The following is a 12,944-nucleotide window of genomic DNA, read 5'->3' on the forward strand; positions in this document are numbered from 1 at the left end:
CTGCAATTATAGCTCTGGTAAATCACATTGGCACCGTCTGCTGGGCTGAATGTGCTGGAATTAACTCCGGCGTGACCTCAGCGCAAAGTGTCAGTTTAAATAAAAAAGAAGAGAAAAAGACAGCATCAACAGAGTTACGAGGCCTAGGATCAAGGCCCAGGACTGATCCAAAGCCAAGGGACAGGCATTCGGACCCGGCCTCCAGGCTAGGCCCCAGTGTCAGCTCTGGGTCCAGGCCGGGCTGCAGCATTGGACCTGGGCCCAGGATCTGGCTTATGCCAAGGCCCAAGTATCGGGTTCAAGCCTTCAAGCCAGGCCCCAGCATTGGGCCTGTGTCCAAACTGAGGCCCAGGTGTCATGTTCTGGCCTCTGGGCTGAGCCTCGGCGTTGGATTTAGGTCTGACCAAGGCCCCAGCATCAGGACCTGGCTTCCTGGCCATCCTGCAGAATCAGACTTGGGCCCAGGCACTGGCCTAGGTCAAGGCCCAGGTGTCTAGACCCGGCCTCTGGGCCAGGCCCCGGCATTGAGCCTGGGTTCAGGATGAGACCACAGCATCGGGACATACCTTCTGGACCAGGCCTCGGCATCAGGCCTGGGCCAAGGCTCAGGTGTAGGGAACCAGTCTGGCCCTTGGATAACTGACAGATCAGGTAAGTGACTGATCACCCAGGTCTAGGCTGAGAGCGTCACGCTCAGGCCTAGGCCAGGGCCCCTGCTTTGGGCCTTTGTCTATGTCCTAGGCGGGGACCCAGCGTCTGGCCTAAGCCTAGGCACGATGCATTCATTTTAAATGAATACAACGAATAAGGTTCATTTCATTCGGTGGAGTCCTCAACTCTTTTTGGGGCCCCTGAATAAAACAAATTGTCCGTATTTGTCTCATTTTTGAAATTCATTTAAAACAAAAGCAAATTCCTAGCCTTTAAAACAGTAGTGAATTAGGGGTCCAGGAATGGGACCGAAGGTGGGTAGAGCAATGTCTAACCCCTTCCTAATCCTCCACCAACCGCATGGGAGCTATAATGACAGATAGCGGTAAGCGGGGAAATGCAGCAGAGATTTGGAAGGGGCTACAAAAGCATTCATCATTTCTGACATGTGCTTGTTCTCTCTCCAACTTCTCTTCTGGCTTCTGCCGCTTAATTTTTTTTGCCTCCAGACAGGTGTTTCCACTTAACTTCTGGCCTGACCCAGGTGCTAAGAAACCTGCTTAAAAAAAGCCACACTAAGAACAGCAGGCTCTCTGCGTTGCCCATGAATAGTTAATTGCCTCCTTTGCATGGTATTAGCATGGACTCACACTAAACCAGCCATGACTTTTTGAGCAGATTTTGTGTGCGTGTTTTTTGCACACTAACCGCATTATTATATGCATGCGAAAGATTAGTGTGGGAAAACGCGAGTAATACCACATGCACAAGCCCGCAGCAAGTCTACCACAGCTTATTACATTGGCCCCAATGTTAGGAAATATTTTTTTCACAAAGAGGGTGTTGGATGCCTGGAAAGCCCTTCCAGAGGAGGTGGTGATGATAAGGTCAGTGGCAAACTCTTTAAAAAAAAAAAAAAGCACGGGATGAACATTGAGAATCCCTGGTGGGAAGAGAATGGTAATGAGAGCACTGGGCAGCCTTCACTGAGCGATGGTTGCAATCCAGGACAGCAGTGATATGGCTTCATTATGCTTCCTTGATAGCATGGGGAAACTTGCTTGGAGCAACGTTTGCAACCCTAAAGAGGACAAAATGGGATTGGGGTTTGGGTTCCATGTGGGAATTATTTCTATTTTGGGTAAATGTGCATAAAATCACTGCCGGGCACAATAGATGAGTCTTTTTGGTCTTTATCTGCAGTCATTTGCTATGTTATCAGATGCCAAGCAGTCATCATACTAACACATGTAAAGTACAAAGATGACAAAAATAGGTGAAGCATGGACTCAAAGAAAGAGATTTGCAAAATTAGCAAAAGGTACACCACTTTAAAACATAAAAAGTAAACTATATTAGGAATAAAAAAAAAAGGGCATAGGAATAAGACCAAAATCTCAGAAATAGTTGGCTGATATTTTAAGTACCGTAGCAGGTACTGCTGCTTTAAAGCACTACTTAGGATTACATTTCTCTTTGTTGAGGAGATAGCGGATAAAAGGCAGTCACTTGTTGAAACAGGCAGTATGATTTCCAGTTTATGGACACCGACCTTCATGCCACAAAGTCTGCGGTTAAAAATTAATTTAAAAAATCCTTCAACAAAACAATTTTTTTTTTTTAAAGCTTGGCAATGTTGATAAAAATTCAGTGAACTTTGCACTATTTATCCTTTCTTGGTTTCCAAAAATAGGATGGAAAAAAAAAAGATTTATAGATCATATGGATTAGTGTCTTGCGGAGACGTGTCCCATCTCCAACAGTAGTAAACTGCGCTGTGTCTGTGCTAGAACTGGTGAGGGAAAATCAGAAGCCTTCTGTCTCTATGAAAACAGGCACAGCTGTGGCGATTGGTGAGTCAGACAGAGATAGCAGGAAAGGGGGACTTCTGACTTGAAAAGCCCAGTCAGGCAGAAAGTGAATGAGAGCTCAGTGTGAGAATAAGCTGCAGCGCTTTCGCCAGAAGCTAGAAGGGATTGATAATCTGAAGTCATCAGCAGTACCAAGGTACTATGTACTTTCTCATCTGTGAAGAAAGAAGCTCGGATTTATAGACAAGGAAGGAACCAAATCAAGTTTTCCAAATGTGTCATTCTAAGGCTTCCAGTCATCCTCTATTTACCTTCTGGGTTTGGGTGGCTGGAATCTGTTGAGAAATTAATTGTATATATCAGTACTAAGGATACCTAATTGCTGAAGCAGTCCATCCCATTGCACCTGTTGATTTGCAGTTCCAACATTTCTTAAAATACCAGCTCTACACGCCCACGGGCCAAAACCAGGGCTAACTCAACCTTTTCCCGATGAGCTGGAGGCCCAGGGTAACTCTAAACATGAGAATAGAAGAAAAAGAATAGAAGGAGACATTGTAGAACCTAAATAATTTCTTACTATCACCATATGATTTGGTAATTTCTGCTTTCCATTATCAGTGAGTGACTGTGCTGCAACATGCAATATAATACAAAAGATGCTTAAATAAAATGGCTGGGACGCATTGATGCATGGATACAGAAGTATTCAGTTTAACCAGGTCTGAGTGCATCCATAATTACAATGGATCTGGAAGGAGAAATCAATGAGTTCAGTATTCAGGCCTCAGGTAAGTATAAGCCCTCAAGGTGAAAAAGCTCTCAGAATTGTAAAGAATCCGATCTCACCGCCAAAGCCCTCAGCCAATCACAGTGCAGTATAAAGAACAGGCCAGGTGGCAATTTTAAAGACTGAAAATCCTGGAAGGATGTTCATTATTATGAAGTCTGTATTATATGAAATAAATACTGCAGTTTAATTAATATAGCATCTAGCAAATCTGACTCCATGTACCCCCAGTCAGAAGCACACAGTAATCCTGCCAGGACTACAGTTTTTTTAAATTATATAACTAGAGAAGGGAAGCACATAAGCCTTAAGACGGCTGTCCTGAGCATCAGGGTTAATGTTTCATTTAAAGCCAGATGAGCCCAGACCAGAAAATTTACACTGGAAGACTGCAATCAAGTGGATGATATGAACCAAGCAGAAATGCAGTATTCTGCTACAAGTTGTCCCAGGAGGTGTGCAGTCTGCCAGTTGCCAAAATCTGAGACATCACAGAGAGATTGCCGAGAATCATCAAGCCTACTGACTATTATCCAGTACTCCTTATTCATGTTGGCACACATGATATGTTCCAAGAGATATCTTGCCGTATCTAAAGTGATTTCATGGCTCTGAGAGAGGGTGAAGCAGATAGATGCACAGGTGCTATTCTCATCATTTCTCCCAGTCAAGGATACAGGCTGAAGCAGAGAAGCTCACATTCTGGAGGTGAATGAAAGGTGGAGAGCATTTCAGCTTCCTGGACAATGGGATGATGTTCCAAAGACCGCTGAGCAGAGATGGTATCCACCTGTAGAAGAAAGGGAGAAGTGACTTCCAGAACAGAATGGCAAACCTACTAAGGAGGGCTTTAAACTTGGATTCTTGGGGATGGGCAAAAAAAAAGGCCTCAGATAAGTATAAGCCCTCAAGTAAATAAAGCATTAAACAGTGACACTTGTATAGAAATGGGGGAAAGGGGATGAAATATGGAAAGTTATATATACTAATGCTCATAGTATGGGAAATAAAGTCACAGATCTAGACTCAGTCATGAAGGGCATGACTTGGATGCAGTAGCTCTCATTGAGATGTTGTACATAGAGAAACCATGACTGAGATATAGCTATTCCAAGCTACAACTTATTCAGGAAGGCCAGTGTAGAAAGAAAAGGAGGAGGAGTGGCACTATATAGAAAAAATAATATTAAAGTAACAGAACTACAAGGCTTACAAGTTAATCCGACTTACTGGCTTCTGATAATTCAGCTATTTCTTGAGGAGATCAGTAAGCTGATGGGACTTTCTGCCTATTAGGGCCTCTTGTGTGGGTCTGTTTAATATCTTTGTTCCCAGCAATTTATTTGTCTATGTTTACTTTTGGGTTTATGCCATTTCTCTGATCCACTAAATGGGTCCATATCAGGGACAGGAAATAGCCAGGATGGAAATCTTCTCTGGAAAAATAAAACTGGGGTCATGGGAATTGCTCATATACTTGTCATTCCCCTCTTTCCTGTATTAAGGCCTCAATGTCTGGGAATTCCCTTCCTACTAACATAGGGGAAGGTAGGTGCAGCACCACTCCAAGGGTTTCTTGGGTTATTTGGACCTAAACTTCTACTCAGGCATGGTGGCTGGTTACAAATTCATGGTATCTTAAAAAAGAGACAGTGTACAAAAGAAAATGCATAATAGCACAAATTCTACAAAAAAAAAAAGCAAATAACTCTTAAACAGTAAAATAAAAGAATTAAGTCAATAATAGGGTATAAGCAAGCCAGCATATAAATGTCTAAAAAGACTTCCCAATCAACTCAGTCATTCACCTCTTCTCAAGGTACTAATTTCATGTTCATCAAAACCATTCCCCTTTATACAAAACATTTTCTTATGCATATAAATACCCCAACATTAGCTAATATTTTGGAAATCCTGCATCAAGGAGAAACAATTTAATCAGAAAAATTTAGCTGTGCAAAGTGCATAGATTCAAACACATAGCAGTCTCACAGAGTTCACAACAGGAAGTCCACACAAACATTGCCCTTGAAAAACATAATTTATCAACAAATATGAGGGACAGTGATGGTGCCACTATGATACTAGATTTATCAAGCCAATTCATGAGTGTCTTTGAAGAATATGGCACTCTAATCATCTGTTTATGCATCAACTGGTGATGCAGAAATGTTTTATAGATAATCCTTTTTTTTCTATGAAAAGGATCTTAATCTTAACTTGAAATTCGTATTGATTGGTTAAATCATTTATATCCTAACTTGAAATTCACCTGTATTTCTTTTTTGGACTTATCATCAAAACACCAGAAATTTTTGAGACAACTCTTTCATAAACCTACAGACTTGTTATGTTTTGATAGTGCTCACCTCGATTCTTAAAAGAGAGCTTGCCAATCAGCCAATTTTATAGGCTTCACAGATTTGTTCTATTTTGCCCAACTTCCAAGCCCAAGCTAACGTGATGACTCAGCACTTTTAACATCTGGATATCCACGGGTCTTTATATGTAAAGCTTATATAACGGCTAGATTTAGCCATCAAGAATGGATTTTTTCATGTACAATTTTTAAAAGATGAGCCTAAGAGCACCTGTGTGTTACCCTTTTCTTCTTGTGTTTAACAGGTTTCTACATTTTCATTCTTGGTATTGCTTACAGTTACAAGAAGTTTTTGCAAGATTTTCCCCATGTTGCCTATACTCGAGGTTCAAATTTGAGATGCGTATTGGTACAATTTGATTTCTTTAGACAAGCAATGGCTTCTTTGACAGATATATGTGGCCACAAAACCTGTGGGACATGTTCATTTTGACTGGTTTCCATGCATACAGACGTGCTGTTTTGTACCTTGGTTAAATTACATTACAGTACTGCGTGTCAGACCTCGTGTGCCATATATGTTATCCGGTGTCCAAATGACAAATTTTATGTTAATAAAACTACATGTACAGTCAGCACAAGAATAGTGGAACATCACAGGCCACAGCACCTTTAGTTTAACATTTCTTGGAATACAAGCATTCCTTCACTGAATTCAAATTTTGTGTTGTTAATCGACTGCTTTTAGATTGATGTGGGGGAATGCCACTAAAAAGTTGTTACAAAAAGAACAGTGGTGGATTCATCGTTTGAATGCTCTTATACCAGGAGGTCTTAATTTAGAGTAAGATCTCGCAGTGTGTTTATTATTGTAGTCACGAAGCTTGTTTTATTACATTTTTCAGACATGCCCAGATAACTTTAGGCCAGTACAGTATATTCAGTGGGATGTTTATCCCACTGAAGATACAGGACAAGTTAACTGGCTAACTTGATCCGAAAAATGTATCTACTAAACAGCTTGCCTAAGATCAGTGGGTGGGGCAGTAAAAATTGGAATGTCACCAGGAGGGAAGAGTAAAAATTAGATCAGGGGAGGGGGAAAAGTGACTATTAAAACTGGAGGGTTGCCTTCAGGGGGAGAAGGAACAGTAAGACTTGGAGGGGCACTGGAATGGGCAGTAAAAATTGAAGGGTCGGAGTACAGAAGGGGAAGTAAAAATGTGAAGATTTAGGGGGAAAGGGAAGAGGGAGCAGTAAAAATTGGAGAGCGTGGGAATAGCAGGCAGTAAAAATTGAAGGCTCACTGTGAGAGAGGAACAGAGCAAAAACTGGAAGATCACCTGCGGGGGAGGGGGAAAAGGAAGCGCGCTGCACACAGTCTTAATGCAAAATAATTTTTGCACTTGCAAGACAGCAGAAATTAATAGTATGTTTCAGAGAGTGGTGTAAAATCTAATCATCTTTCTGCCTGCTTCATGTGTAGGAAGACATTATCGTTCTACTTATTATGGAATATTACTGGAAAACTGGTGCACAGAAAGCTCAAGGGGCTAATTTTTTGCCTGTGTGAATCATTTAGTTTCAGAGAGAAGATTCATATTTTCATAAGGAAGAAAAAGTCTTCTCTGGCACCCAAATGAGTTGAAACAAACAGGATATTTTTCAGGTTCTATTTGGAAACTAGCAAGCAGCAAAGTTTCTGAATGGTTACAATACATAATATTATTTTATCCCATTGTCTTCATCCCAATGACTTAAAATTAGCATATATTATGACAAGGGACTGCTACCAAAAGAACACTAACAACAAACAACAAATAAATTATGATGCAAAAGTGTACTAAGCAAAAATAATTGTTATAGAGTGAACGTTGCTGAGATCATTATCTCAGGGCAGTAGATGCCCATTCCCTTGGGTGCTATTACAAGATAGAAGATGGTTTATTGTTTATTCTTTATGTACTTTATTAAATTAAAATTCAAGGAGCTCTAAGACTGAAACTAAAACCTGTACAATTATATATAGTAGGGTCCTGCATTATTTGGCTGCTGTGAATATTTTATTATGGCTGACATGTTGCAGATTGTCATAGTGAATGCACATCAGGCCATAGAACTCTGTAACATATGCCAGTACACCCTACAATGGAGTGCTGAGGAAGCACAAAAAGACGAGCCATTAGGCAGAGTCTGAGACTGCAGATCCCCAAATTGCCACGTGGGTATTTGCCTTTCTTATTACTTAGCACTTCGTAATAAAGCATTGTAAGGGGGTCTCAAATTTTCCTCTTACTAGTGTAACCCCCTCTTTGGGGACTCCCAGAATGCACGGTCACACAATTTCCCTGGAGCAACCTATCTACCCGGACCTCTGTATTTCTCCACTTTCTATCTCCACACAGTTCTTCACAGATCACTGGGGTGCCGGGTTCCATTCCAGTGGGGAGGAGAATACATCTGTAGGGATCTAAGCTCATGGGGATGGGGACCCGCTCTCAGTTTGTTCACTCACAACTGGTACTTACTGTCCATTGTTTCTGAGTAAAGGATGCTCCTGTTAGAAAGACAGGCAGGAGAATTGAATGATATTCAAAATACTATTACTTAACATTTCTATAGCGCTTTTTGTTGTATGTACAACTGTACAAACAACACATAAGAAACAGTCCCTTCTCAATAGAGCTTATAATCTAATTAAGACAAACATACAGGGCAAAAGAGACTTGGGGTTTCATATAGTAAGACAATGATTAAAATTAATTAGTTAATGAGGCTGAAAGCTGGCAATCAGGCTTAAGATTTAAAAGCAGCCTCAAAAAGGTGGGTTTTTTTAAGATGGAATTTAAACAAGGCGAGAGAGGGAGCATGAATCATGAGCTCAAGAAGTCTATTCCAAGCACATGGTGCAGCTAGGTGGAAAGCACAGAGTCAGGAATTGGTGGTAGAGGAGAAGGGTATAGTTAGAAGCGACTTGTCTAATGAATGGAGTACACGAGGAGGGATGTAGAGAGAGAAATAAGAGAGGAGAGGTAGTGAGGAAATGCAGAGTAGAGATGTGCATTCGTTTATCATGAAAAATTAGGAAATTTCAACGAAATTGCCTAATTCATAGTGGTTCGGGGGACCTGAACAATGAAATGGATTTTCCCCGAACTTCGGGGAAAATTCGTTTTTCGAGTTAGTGCGGGGGGGGGGGGGGGGGGAGGGGCACATTTATTTTAAAAAAAAACAAAACACCCCAACCCTTCAAATGTACTGTATTACAATCCCCCCACCATCCTGATTCCTCCCCAAGACTTACTAAAAGCCCTGGTGGTCCAGCGGGTTCCCACAAGCAATCTCTCCCTCCGGACCGTCGGGCCTGCTAAGAATCAAAATGGCGCCGATGGTCCTTTGCCCTTACTATGGCACAGGGACTACCGTTGCCATTGGTCGGCCCCTGTCACATGGTAGGAGCAATGGACGACCAGCGCCATCTTGTGCTCCTACCATGTGACAGGGGCCGACCAATGGCACCGGTAGCCCCGTGCCATCGTAAGGGCAAAGGGCCATCAGCGCCATTTTGATTCATAGCAGGCCCGACGGCCCGGAGGGAGAGTTCGCTCGCGGGACCCCGCTGGACCACCAGGGATTTTAGTAAGTCTTGGGGAGGGATCGAGATGGTGTGTGTGTGTGTGTGGGGGGGGGGGGGTTGTAAGAAAGTAAAATTGAAGGGTTGGGGTGGTTTTTTTTCCCCGATTCTTTTTTTTTTTTCGTTTCATTTTCCAACTCGTTTTCCCGATCCGCGCCGACAAAAAACGACCCGCCGAAAAACAAAATTTTCGACGAAGCGCCCGAACCGAAATACATCCCTATACGAAAAAATGAAGCTCATCTCTACTGCAGAGTGAAGGCACTTTGGGTGAGTAAGAGGAGCTTGAACTATATGTGGGAATGGATAGGGAGCAAATGCAGTGACTTTAGAAGAGGGGTAATATGGGTGTAGTGACTTTGGCAAAAGATAAGTTGCACAGCTGAATTTAGAATAGGATATAGTGATGAGAGATGGCTTGCCGGAAGACCTGAGAGGAGTAGGTTGCAATAGTCTAAATAGGAGGAGTGAATAAGGATTCAGATGGTGTTCTCAGAAAAGAAGTGACAGAATTGGGCAAGGTTATATAGAAAAAAATGAATATATTTTAGCAGAGCTTCGGATATGTGTAGAGACGGAAAGAGGAGAGTCGAAGGTGACTCCTAGGCTGCAGGGACTGGGAGGATGACCATGTTATCTACAGAAAAAGATAAAGGAGGAAGAGGGGGGAGGGCTTTTACTGCAACAAGAATACATTTGAAAGTCCATTTAAAAAATAAAATCAATGCCCATGAATCTTCCAAAAATGAACACAAAAGTCCACAGCGCCTGTTCTCACTTTGCTGTTCTCTGAGCCAGTATTACGATGGGGTAGGGATATTTGCAATACCCAGACTCCTGGATGACTGAAAGTAGGCTCTTGGCAAAAAAAAAAAAAAAGCCAAGTCTCAATATCTCGGATGGTAACCAAAAGTTCCCTGGATCTTGAATGGCAAAGTCCAAAACTTCCAAAATACAAAACTCCTCTTAAAAAACAAAACAAAACAAAAAACCTTCTCTGCTCGAGGGCAACTGCAAATCCTACTTCAGCTGGTAGTGTGGCAGAGCAGCACCCTACCCCAGATCCCCTCAGGCAGGGAGGCTTCCCTCCTGAAAAGGGCACTGGTCCAAAAACAAAGCTTCTCTTCAAAAACTGAAAAAAACCCCAAAAACGCTCTCCTATTCCTGTATTGACTAAGCCAGAGAGGCCTACAAAAGGGGCTTCTCCATCTTCCACCCTCTCAACTCCTGGTTCCTGACACTGGACTTGCCTCTCCTGCACATGCTCAAGTCCAATATATAGGGCAGAGCTAACCAATCCAAGCCTTGGGAGATGGAACTCTTAGGGATGGTATAAAAAATACTCCCAAGTCCCTAAGTGCTGGTCAGAAAGGGTAAATTTATTGGTAAAGGATCGGAGCATCCCTTACCCTACTATTGCATCAGTGGTCTCAACAGATACTGTATGAGGTGTGATGTCAGAGTAGAAGGGGTATGTGGTTGGCACTCCTCCGTGGGAGGTATCAGCAATTTAACAGAACTCTTTTCCCCTCGTGGTACAGAGTTCTTAAGGGTCACCTCTTGCAAGAGAAAGGCTGTTTTCCGCGGTGTCTTTCTCAACAGAGAGCTGCTGGAATTGGGGAGGGGGGGGGGGGTCTCTGCCTGCAAGTGGGAGAGGACTGCCCGTTTCCTGTCCTAGGAGAGAGGCTGCGATCCAAGTTCGGGGTGCCCAGCCATCTAGAACTAGGGAGTTTCTGCTTAAGGAGCTCAGAGGAGGTTTCCTGAAGATCCATTTCAAAGGAATTTCTTCAGATGGAAAGGAATGAATTCCTGAGTTATCTGTGGCAATACAGAAGTAGTCTCAAGGAAAGGAGGTGTGAATCCCTGCTCCTCATCTGTCCAGGGAGAGTGCTTCTAAGCTGGGAAAAGAGTGCAGTGTCAAGCTGTAGTCCAGGGAACAATAGCAGACCTGAAGGTCTGTTTCTGAGCTGCTACATAAAGAGCAGGGCAGGGGCCCCTGACTTATTCAGAGGAAACTACTGCTTGCCATGGGAATAAAGAAGGAGCTACATTCAGAGAAGCAGGTGACAGAAAAAGTGCCCGGAACGAGAGGCTGCCTGCCCCAGCGAGTTCACCTGCCCATGTATTTAGAAACTGCAGCTGTGAGAGACTTTATATTTTTTATGCTGCTGGGCTTTGTCTTCTGTATGAAGTGTGCACTAAGCCTTGGTGTACATGTTTTTGGATTTTGTTTTCCTGCAACAGTGATTAGTAAAAGAACATAAGATTTTCCACACTGGGTCAGACCAAAAGGCTCATCAAGCCCAGTATCCTGTTTCAACAGTGGTCAATCCAGGTCACAACTACCTGGCAGAATCCCAAGAGGGTAAATAGATTCCATGCTGCTTATCCCAGGGATAAGCAGCATGGATTTTTCCAAGTCCACCTTAATAATGGTTTATGGACTTTTCTTCCAGGAACTTGTCTAAACCTTTTTTAAAATAAGCTACACTAACAGCTTTCACCATATCCTCTGGTAAAGAATTCCAGAGTTTAATTTTATGACAAGTAAAAAAATGTTTTCTCCTATTTATCAAATGTATCACCTAGTAACTTCATTGAATGTCCTCTAGTCTTCTTACTTTTTGAAAGAGTAAACAAACGATTCACATTTACCCGTTCCATTCCACTCATTCTTTTATAGACCTCTTTCATGTCTCCCCTCAGTCATCTCTTCTCCAAGCTGAAGATCCCGAACCTCTTTAGTCTTTCCTCATAGGGGAATCATCCAATCCCCTTTATTATTTAGGTCACTCTTCTCTGTACCTTTTCTAATTCTGCTATGACTTTTTTGAGATGTAGTGACCACAAATGCATACAATACTGAAGGTGTGGTCACACAATGGAGTGATACAGAAATATTATGATATTCTCTGTTTTATTCTCCATTCCTTTCCTAATAATTCTTAGCATTCTATTTGCTTTCTTGGTTGCCACCTCACACTGAGCAGAGGATTTCCACATATTATCCATGGTGACTCCCGCATTGTGTTGCTATAATTTGGGTTGCTCTTCCTTACATGCATCACTTTGTACTTGTGCACATTAGATGTCATCTGCCATTTGGATGTCCAGTCTCCCAATCTTGCAATTTCTCACAATCCTCATGTGATTTAACAACTCTGAAAAATTTTGTAAAATCAGCAAATTTCATTACCTCACTTCTTGTTCCCATCTCTAGGTCATTTATGAATATGTTAAAAAGCAACAGTTCTAGTACAGATCCCTTGGGCACTCCACTATTTATCTTCCATTGAGAAAATTGACCATTTAGCTATATTCTTTGTTTTCTATATTTTAATCAGTTCCAAATCCACAAAAGAACATTGCCTCCTATCCCATGACTTTTTAATTTCCTCAAGAGTCTCTCTCATCAGGTACTTTGTCAAATGTTTTCTGATAATCCAGATACACTATATCAGCTGGCTTACCTTTATCAACATGTTTATTCATGCTGTCAAAAAATGTATCAGATTGGTGAGGCAATACTTCCCTTGGCTAAATCCATGTTGACTGTCCCTTTAAATTATGTCTTTCTATATTCTCAGTAATTTTGTTCTTTAGAATACTTTAAGCCATTTTTCCCAGCACTGACATCAAGCTTACTGGTCTGTAATTTCACAGATCATCCCTGGAACTCTTTTTAAAAATGGTGTTACATTGGCCACCCTACAATATTCAGGTACTGTAGCTGATTTT

The sequence above is a fragment of the Rhinatrema bivittatum genome, chromosome 3 (assembly GCF_901001135.1).
Source record: "Rhinatrema bivittatum chromosome 3, aRhiBiv1.1, whole genome shotgun sequence".
Lineage (NCBI taxonomy): Eukaryota > Metazoa > Chordata > Amphibia > Gymnophiona > Rhinatrematidae > Rhinatrema > Rhinatrema bivittatum.